Raw genomic sequence first — 6,795 nt, forward strand, 5'->3', positions numbered from 1 at the left:
ATTTCTAAGGCTATTGGTAAGTGTAGTCTGAGAAGGTGTTACAGTCACTTCTGTCTGTCACACACACAGGAGAGGATAAGGAAGTGTGTAAATCCTGCTTTTCATGGGAAACCACCTTGTCACATGGACCTGGAGTACTAGACATTCTACCAAATACCTTTACTCACCTCATAATCCTATTCAGGTTGAAAAAAAATCAGATACATAAATAACCACAACGTACAGCCAAACTGTATTACAGGCATTTAGGAAAAAAACAAGTGAAGTTTTATTCCAGGGTAAAGACATTATGATGAGCTGGGGATGGTAACATCAGCTTCGTGGAAGTTATAGTTTGAATCTAGCCAGGAAAGACACATTGGAAATACAAAATATGAGTAAGGCTGTCTAGAAAGAAGGCCATTCTGGGGAGGGGAAACAGTGAGAAAACATGGGCGGTGTTTGAAATAGCTGTCCAGAATCCCTTCCTTTTAGCTGAACCCCAGGTTTCTTTAGGGATCCACCTCTTTCTTAAAAGCCACATACATCAAAGACATCTGACTCCTCTCCCAGGTCTAAGCAAGGCCTGTCCCTCTGGTCCAAAGACAATGACATTTGACTTGGCAGTGATCATTTTGGAATCTGTATGTGTCTTGATTCTGGCCAGTGAGATGTGAGGAGGAGGAGTTTCACTGGAGATTTTCTTGGAAGTTTTCTTAACCTAAGTGAAAATTATAGAAAAGACAGTGTGTCCCTTTGCCACATTTGGATATCATTCCTGGAATTGCTATATCTGGATGATTCTGGTTTGAGTTTGATTCCAACACTAACAGCAGAGCAGAGAGGTAGGGGTCCCTGATACCATCAAAAAACTGCTAAATCAATGATCTTCTTGGCCCATTTTATCAGACAGTTTTTTATGACTGCAACAAAATACCCGAAGCTGGGTACTTACAAAGATAAGAGGTATATTTAGTTCACAGTTTAGCTGAACATACAAGATCAGGCAGCAGCAACCATTCAGTTGCCTCTGATGAGGGCACCCTTGGCTGGGTCGCATCATGGCAGATGGCACCATGGTGGCAGCATGTGTATGAGAGAGTTCACATTGCAAGACTGCAAGTCAGGGAGTGTGAAGGGGCTTGCAGCCTCCCCTAGACCCTCGCTCTTAAAGGTCCCAGTATCTCTTAACATCGCCACATAGGGAACCATGTTTCCAACTCAGGAACCCAGGGGACAGACACATCCAGTCCACAGCACCCAACTGATCTCTGGAATCCCTGGTGTATGAGAATATGTTTCCTTTCTGTTGAAGTTAGTCGGATTTCTGATCATGGCAGAAAACTGTATCCTAACTGAGTCATTATCAAACGGTTTACAATCCAGGTTGGCTAAAGCAGAAGGTCTCGGAAAGAAACCCTGGGGAGAGATACAAGCCAGGGACAAACCTCGCAAGCCTCTGCATGCCGTCCGTGCCAAAGAATTCGTAAATAATGGGGAGCCACTGACAGTTTTGGTAAGCAATGGGGAGCAGACTCTTAGACCAGATGGCATAAATGTTGGTGCAAACGCACTGTGCAGTTAGCAACGGACCCAGCTCAACGAAAATCTGCATCTTGGGAGCAGCATCTTCAGCAGACTGGGAGCAGTATGGGAAGGAGTGGGCGTGCGTGATGCTCGAGCTCCCGGGCACTGGTCTCAGTGGTCACACTCACACACGAGGCTGCCCTTGGCTGCGGCCACACCAGTGCCATGTGCGAAGCCAAGCAGTTGGTTCCTCTGCTTTCCTTGGCAATGGCAGAGCCCCAGTTGGAGCCTCATGTTTGTGCTAAACTCCAGGCGGCACAGTTCTGATTTATAACTTTTTAAATTATTATAAATGTGATTTCTTTCCATTGTAGAAAAATTGGAAAATACATATAACAAAAGAAAATTGAAATACTTTTAAATCTGTCTCCCGAAGATAAACCACAGATAACATTTGCTTGTAGCCGTCCCAGACTGCGCCTCTCTCTCTCTCTCTCTCTCTCTCTCTCTCTCTCTCTCTCTCTCTCTCTCTCTCTTTCTCTCTCTCTGTGTGTAGATGTAGTAAGCAAAAATGATATCATAATGTATATATCGCTTCGTGATCCTTTTTTTCACTCAACGATATATTGTGAGTGACTTCTCATGCCAATAAATTTTTTCCTATGACATTATTTTTAAAGATTGCATAAATTTCATTGTAAGGAAAGTGATTTACTCAACTAGCACAGTACCCATGGCTGAATATATTATTTCCAGGGTTTCTACCATATACATAAATGATACTGCAGTAAATATTCGGATATGTGTGTGTGTGTGTGTGTGTGTGTGTGTGTGTGTGTGTGTGTCTTGGAACAGAATCCCCAAAGTACATTGCTACACAAAGATAAAACTACACAAATAAAGTTAAAAACTTCAAATTCTGGGTATTTTTAATGAATTTTGTGTGAGTGTTCCTCTACATTTGAGTTTAATTTATATTTGTTTCACTTATAAATTTTTTAATATACAGTTATATACTCAACCAAGACAGGCCAATGCATGTATCTACATATACACACATGTGTGCATGTTTAGATTCTGTGTGGTCATAATTTATACACATTATTTACTTTATTTATATTATTGGCTTTACACAAGAGAACTATAACAGCTGTGGTCACCTGATACTTTGGAATACATGCATAACCAGGTGCTCACGCACCAATATTCTCCATGTCCGGGTGCTCACCTGCCAAACTCTCCTCTTCCTCTTGAAACGGGCTGGCTTTAAACTTTCAAAACAAATGAGATGTTCCCACTGGGAACCCATGACACCTTTGGATAAAGCTTTAGGTGAACACACAAACCATTCCAATCCCACTTCCGGGACTTGTGCAAGCCTTCCCTTGGCGTCAAGAAGTCAGCATTGGGGCATAACAAGTCTTGAGTGCTGTGAGGATGTGTGGGGAGGCTTGAGAAGGCCTTCCTTGCTTTGGGGACAGGGGAACTCCTTCCCAAGGGCTGGAAAGTCTTTGGGAACTAACTCATGGCCTGAGTGTGAGGCTTCCCTGTAGTGTTCTCATGTCCTTGGATGCTGGAGATGCAGATGAAGGGTGTTCTCTATCAGGAGAGGAGGTGGTCTCAGGCCTGAACGATCCTCTGATTCTTCACTGCCGTGGGTTATACAAGTACAGTGAAGTCCCAGCTTGAGACTGCAGACTCACCTTCAGCATCTATAAGAAGGGTACTGTCACTAGCAAATAGACAGTGGATCTATTCTGAGGGTTATGTCCACTGGTCCTGCGGACAGTCTTGGGAGGCAGACTCACTGAGCACCCTCACAGCCAACTTACAGATGAAGAGAATGTAGCTCAGAGATGAAGTGACTCGTTCAAAATCTCAGAGCTGGTCAGACACAGACTTAGGCTTGATACCCTGGGTTCAGGTTAGGTCTCGGGCCATTTCTGTCTGCCAGTAGTGCGTCCACTCCAACTAGATGTTCAACTCTACATTCTCTCAGCAATACCTTTTTTTTTGTCTCTTCCATGTTGGTCTCAGGGATGTCAAGGTGGTTTGTGCAACCAAACTCATGGCCATGGATGAGGTGAAAATCATTGAGGACCTCTCTCCAATTTCTTGTCTGTTTGCTTCTCATGGATGTAAGGTCTTTATCATAGTCACAAATTCTATTCCTGTGCCCACCAGTGTCTCTCTCCCCTGTACACAAGAGATAGATAATAATACTGCCAATGGCTAATGCCTCTGAAATACTTATTCTGGGCCAAGGTCTATCCTAAGCCCTAGTACCCCAACCCTATGAACAACTGTCATTGGTCCTAGGCAATTGGAACTTCTGATGAAGAGCTCATACTGCCATAGAGTACGCTCTGGTCCTGTTCTATGTTACTTCTTGTGGAGTGAGACATCTACAAAGCCAGTAAGATGTGTCCATCAGAAACCTGTGACCCACTTTCCTTTAGATCAACTCCAAATACATTGACATCCCAGCACAAGCAGTTCTAGGCTTACTTACACCTTCCCACCTACCCCACTACTGAGATCATGTCCAAGAGACACCACCATGTCACTGTAAACATCCTGGGCCTTAGGTTATGAAAGAAGAGGTTGCTTGCAGGCAAAACTCTGTGTGTGTGTGTGTGTGTGTGTGTGTGTGTGTGTGTGTGTGTGTGTACTTAAAGCTCTGTGCTAGGCCTTTCAGGGGACAGGAGTTATTGGAGTGGTGAAAAAAGGCGGATGGGCTATGGATAGAGGGCCTCCATCTGTAGAAGTTAAGGACAAGTCATTTTTCAGACAGGGTTCTGAGCCATAAAGACTAAAGAACCCCAGGATCACAGCAGCAGCAAGAAGAGCGTCCAAGGTCTGAACTCTTGAGTGCTGTGCTTGCTTCCTCTCAGGCTCCTCAGCTGATCACTGGGTGACATAATTATTATTGCTGAAGGACCAGCACCTGTCTGCTCTCTGCAGTTGCCATGACTCCCTGGAACACTCTAACAGCAGAGAAAGAGTCTGGGGAGCTTAGAGATCTTCTTGGTATTAGGGCACAGGCAAGGGAGGTCCGGCACTGCCCCAAGGTTACACGTCAGCAGAGCTCACGGAGTCTCGACATTTCCCTTCTGTCATAGTTTATTCTCCACTTCTAATCACCAAAATGCCCTCCTTTGGACACTCAGTGCGGAGCCATCTGGAGATAACAGAGAAGCGGCCCAAGTCCTTTGTCTCCTTGGGTGTGTTCAGCCTTAGAAATTTCACTCAGTAACCCTCAGGAATCTCAGCTGGACACTCTGTGACAGAGACCACTTGTCATGAATGTAAGATGGGTGACAATTTAGTCTCCTGATGGCCCCAGGGACTTCCAGAAAGAATCTCAAGTCAAAAGATATCTTCTGACCCAAGCCATGTCCTCCCCACTGTCCATCTACAGTGACCTGAGCATCACCATTTAAAAAAAAAAATTAGTGATCAAAGAAGAAAGGCAAAGGTGAGGGTACCATCCCAGACACTCTCATTCATAAATTAAAACGGGGAAGAATATAGGTCATTAACATTGTTGTCAAAGGCCATGACTTCAAATCCATTCTGAATTGCTCTTTAAAACATTTTACGTCAAAACTTCAAAGGTGTCCTCTCTGCCTTTCCAGCTGTTGCCATGGTATACGAGGTAGACAGTGTCCAAGTTGTGGCTGTATTGCTGACTTCTGGGATAGTGATGATCCAGATGTCAATTCATTACAGCCTGTGAAGTGGAACTGAAAAGCAGAGTACAGTGTGGCTGGGATTTGGCATTTCAGTTCCAGGGTAACAGTGGACAAAGCATTCTAAGAGTCAAGGACAGCGTGGCAGAGTTAAGCCAGGGCTGTTTTCTAGAATCAGGATAGACAATGCCAAGAACAGAGTCAAACAAAGACCAGCCAATGTCAAGGCCATGATGAAGCAGGGAGTGGGTCCTGGAGGATCTGCCCATTGGCTGTCATTCCCTGGCATGGGGCTGCTTTGTGGAGCCAAGCACATGTCTTCCTGATTATTCTGCAAACTGTCTTAAAGGCACCCTCCACCACTTGCTAAGACTTGAATCAACCAACCATCTGTGAGGCAAACTATGACATCAGAGTCATTTTGCACAATGGCACAGTCTAGAACTCAAGTCCCTGGGTACCCAAACCTGTGTATTCTGTCCAGCTTCATTGGTTCCTTCATTAAAAAAATACACGGTGAGAATTTGACGTCCCACTGGTCACTATAATAGAGGCCAGAGAAATCATTCTGGAATGTTCTCCAATAGTATGTGGACAATGTCCTGGTGGAAGTAACAGTCAAACACAGGAGTTCGAATATTCAGCAATGAACCTCATGAGGACAGAGTGATACAAGAGTGGTCTGAGTTGCTGGGCAGCTTGTGCTTAGAATCCTGAGTGCTCCAGCAAAGAGACAGAGGGAGCTGCAGTCAGGGTGGGGAGGGGGAGAGCTCAAGCCAGTGCAGACAAGGGCAGCCTGAGGATCCCACTCAGAGGTTACGGGGCACACTGGGGTGTTTGAAGCACCAAGAAGGCCAGGCTGGCACTTTAAAAAGATGAGAGAGAGAGTGGATTAGAGGGCTCATGGCAGGGAGATAGGCCATACCTCCTAAAGCTGATTGCAGAATAGACATGATTTTATCTTTCTAGTGCGTGCGTGCGTGCGTGCGTGCGTGCGTGTGTACGTGCCTGTGGAAGCCAGAGGTCGTTCCTCAAGTGCTGGCTTCTGGCCCTTTTAAGACAAGGTCTCTCACTGGCTTGGACCTAGCCAGTTCAGTTAGACTGACTGGCCAGCGAGTACCAGGGGTCCACCTGTCTCTTCCTCCCTAAACACTGGGACTGTAAACACACACCACGAAATTTGCCTTTTTTCTTCTTTTTCCATATGGGATTCAGGAATGAAACTCAATTCTCACAGTCCACGGCAAGCATTTAAATGCATGAGCTAGCTAGCTCCTCAGCTCCCTACTGCTCATCTGTTACTTATCCACTAACATTGACTAAAAGTCAGACCCTGAATTAGGCACCAAGAGGTGGAAAGTTACGACCTAGAATGGCTGGTGAGCCTGTTTCGGGGAGGGAGTAGTCAGAACCTCAGCACACTGTATTCTCCACAAATGCACCCCCCAAACTTCCTGATTTGTTCTGGATCCCACGGCAGCGCTGCCACCCCTTTAATTCAATCAAGCATCTCTCTGAGGCTGCGAATGTCAGATCAGCTATGTAGAATCCCCCTGGCCAGCGAGCATGCTCCAATTCTGGAGCTCTGCTGGATGGT

General features: G+C 45.4%; 1 long non-coding RNA gene across 1 annotated transcript; it reads right to left on the reverse strand.

The window, feature by feature from the left end:
- Window positions 1-4,991: 4,991 nt before the first annotated feature.
- Window positions 4,992-6,177, reverse strand: LOC131904694 (uncharacterized). Its single transcript, XR_009377799.1, has 2 exons — window positions 6,124-6,177; window positions 4,992-5,252 (listed from the first exon to the last, which is right to left on the reverse strand). It is a non-coding gene; the product is annotated as an uncharacterized LOC131904694 (long non-coding RNA).
- Between the last annotated feature and the right edge of the window lie 618 nt (window positions 6,178-6,795).

The sequence above is a fragment of the Peromyscus eremicus genome, chromosome 2, assembly GCF_949786415.1.
Source record: "Peromyscus eremicus chromosome 2, PerEre_H2_v1, whole genome shotgun sequence".
In the NCBI taxonomy this organism is placed as follows: Eukaryota; Metazoa; Chordata; class Mammalia; order Rodentia; family Cricetidae; genus Peromyscus; species Peromyscus eremicus.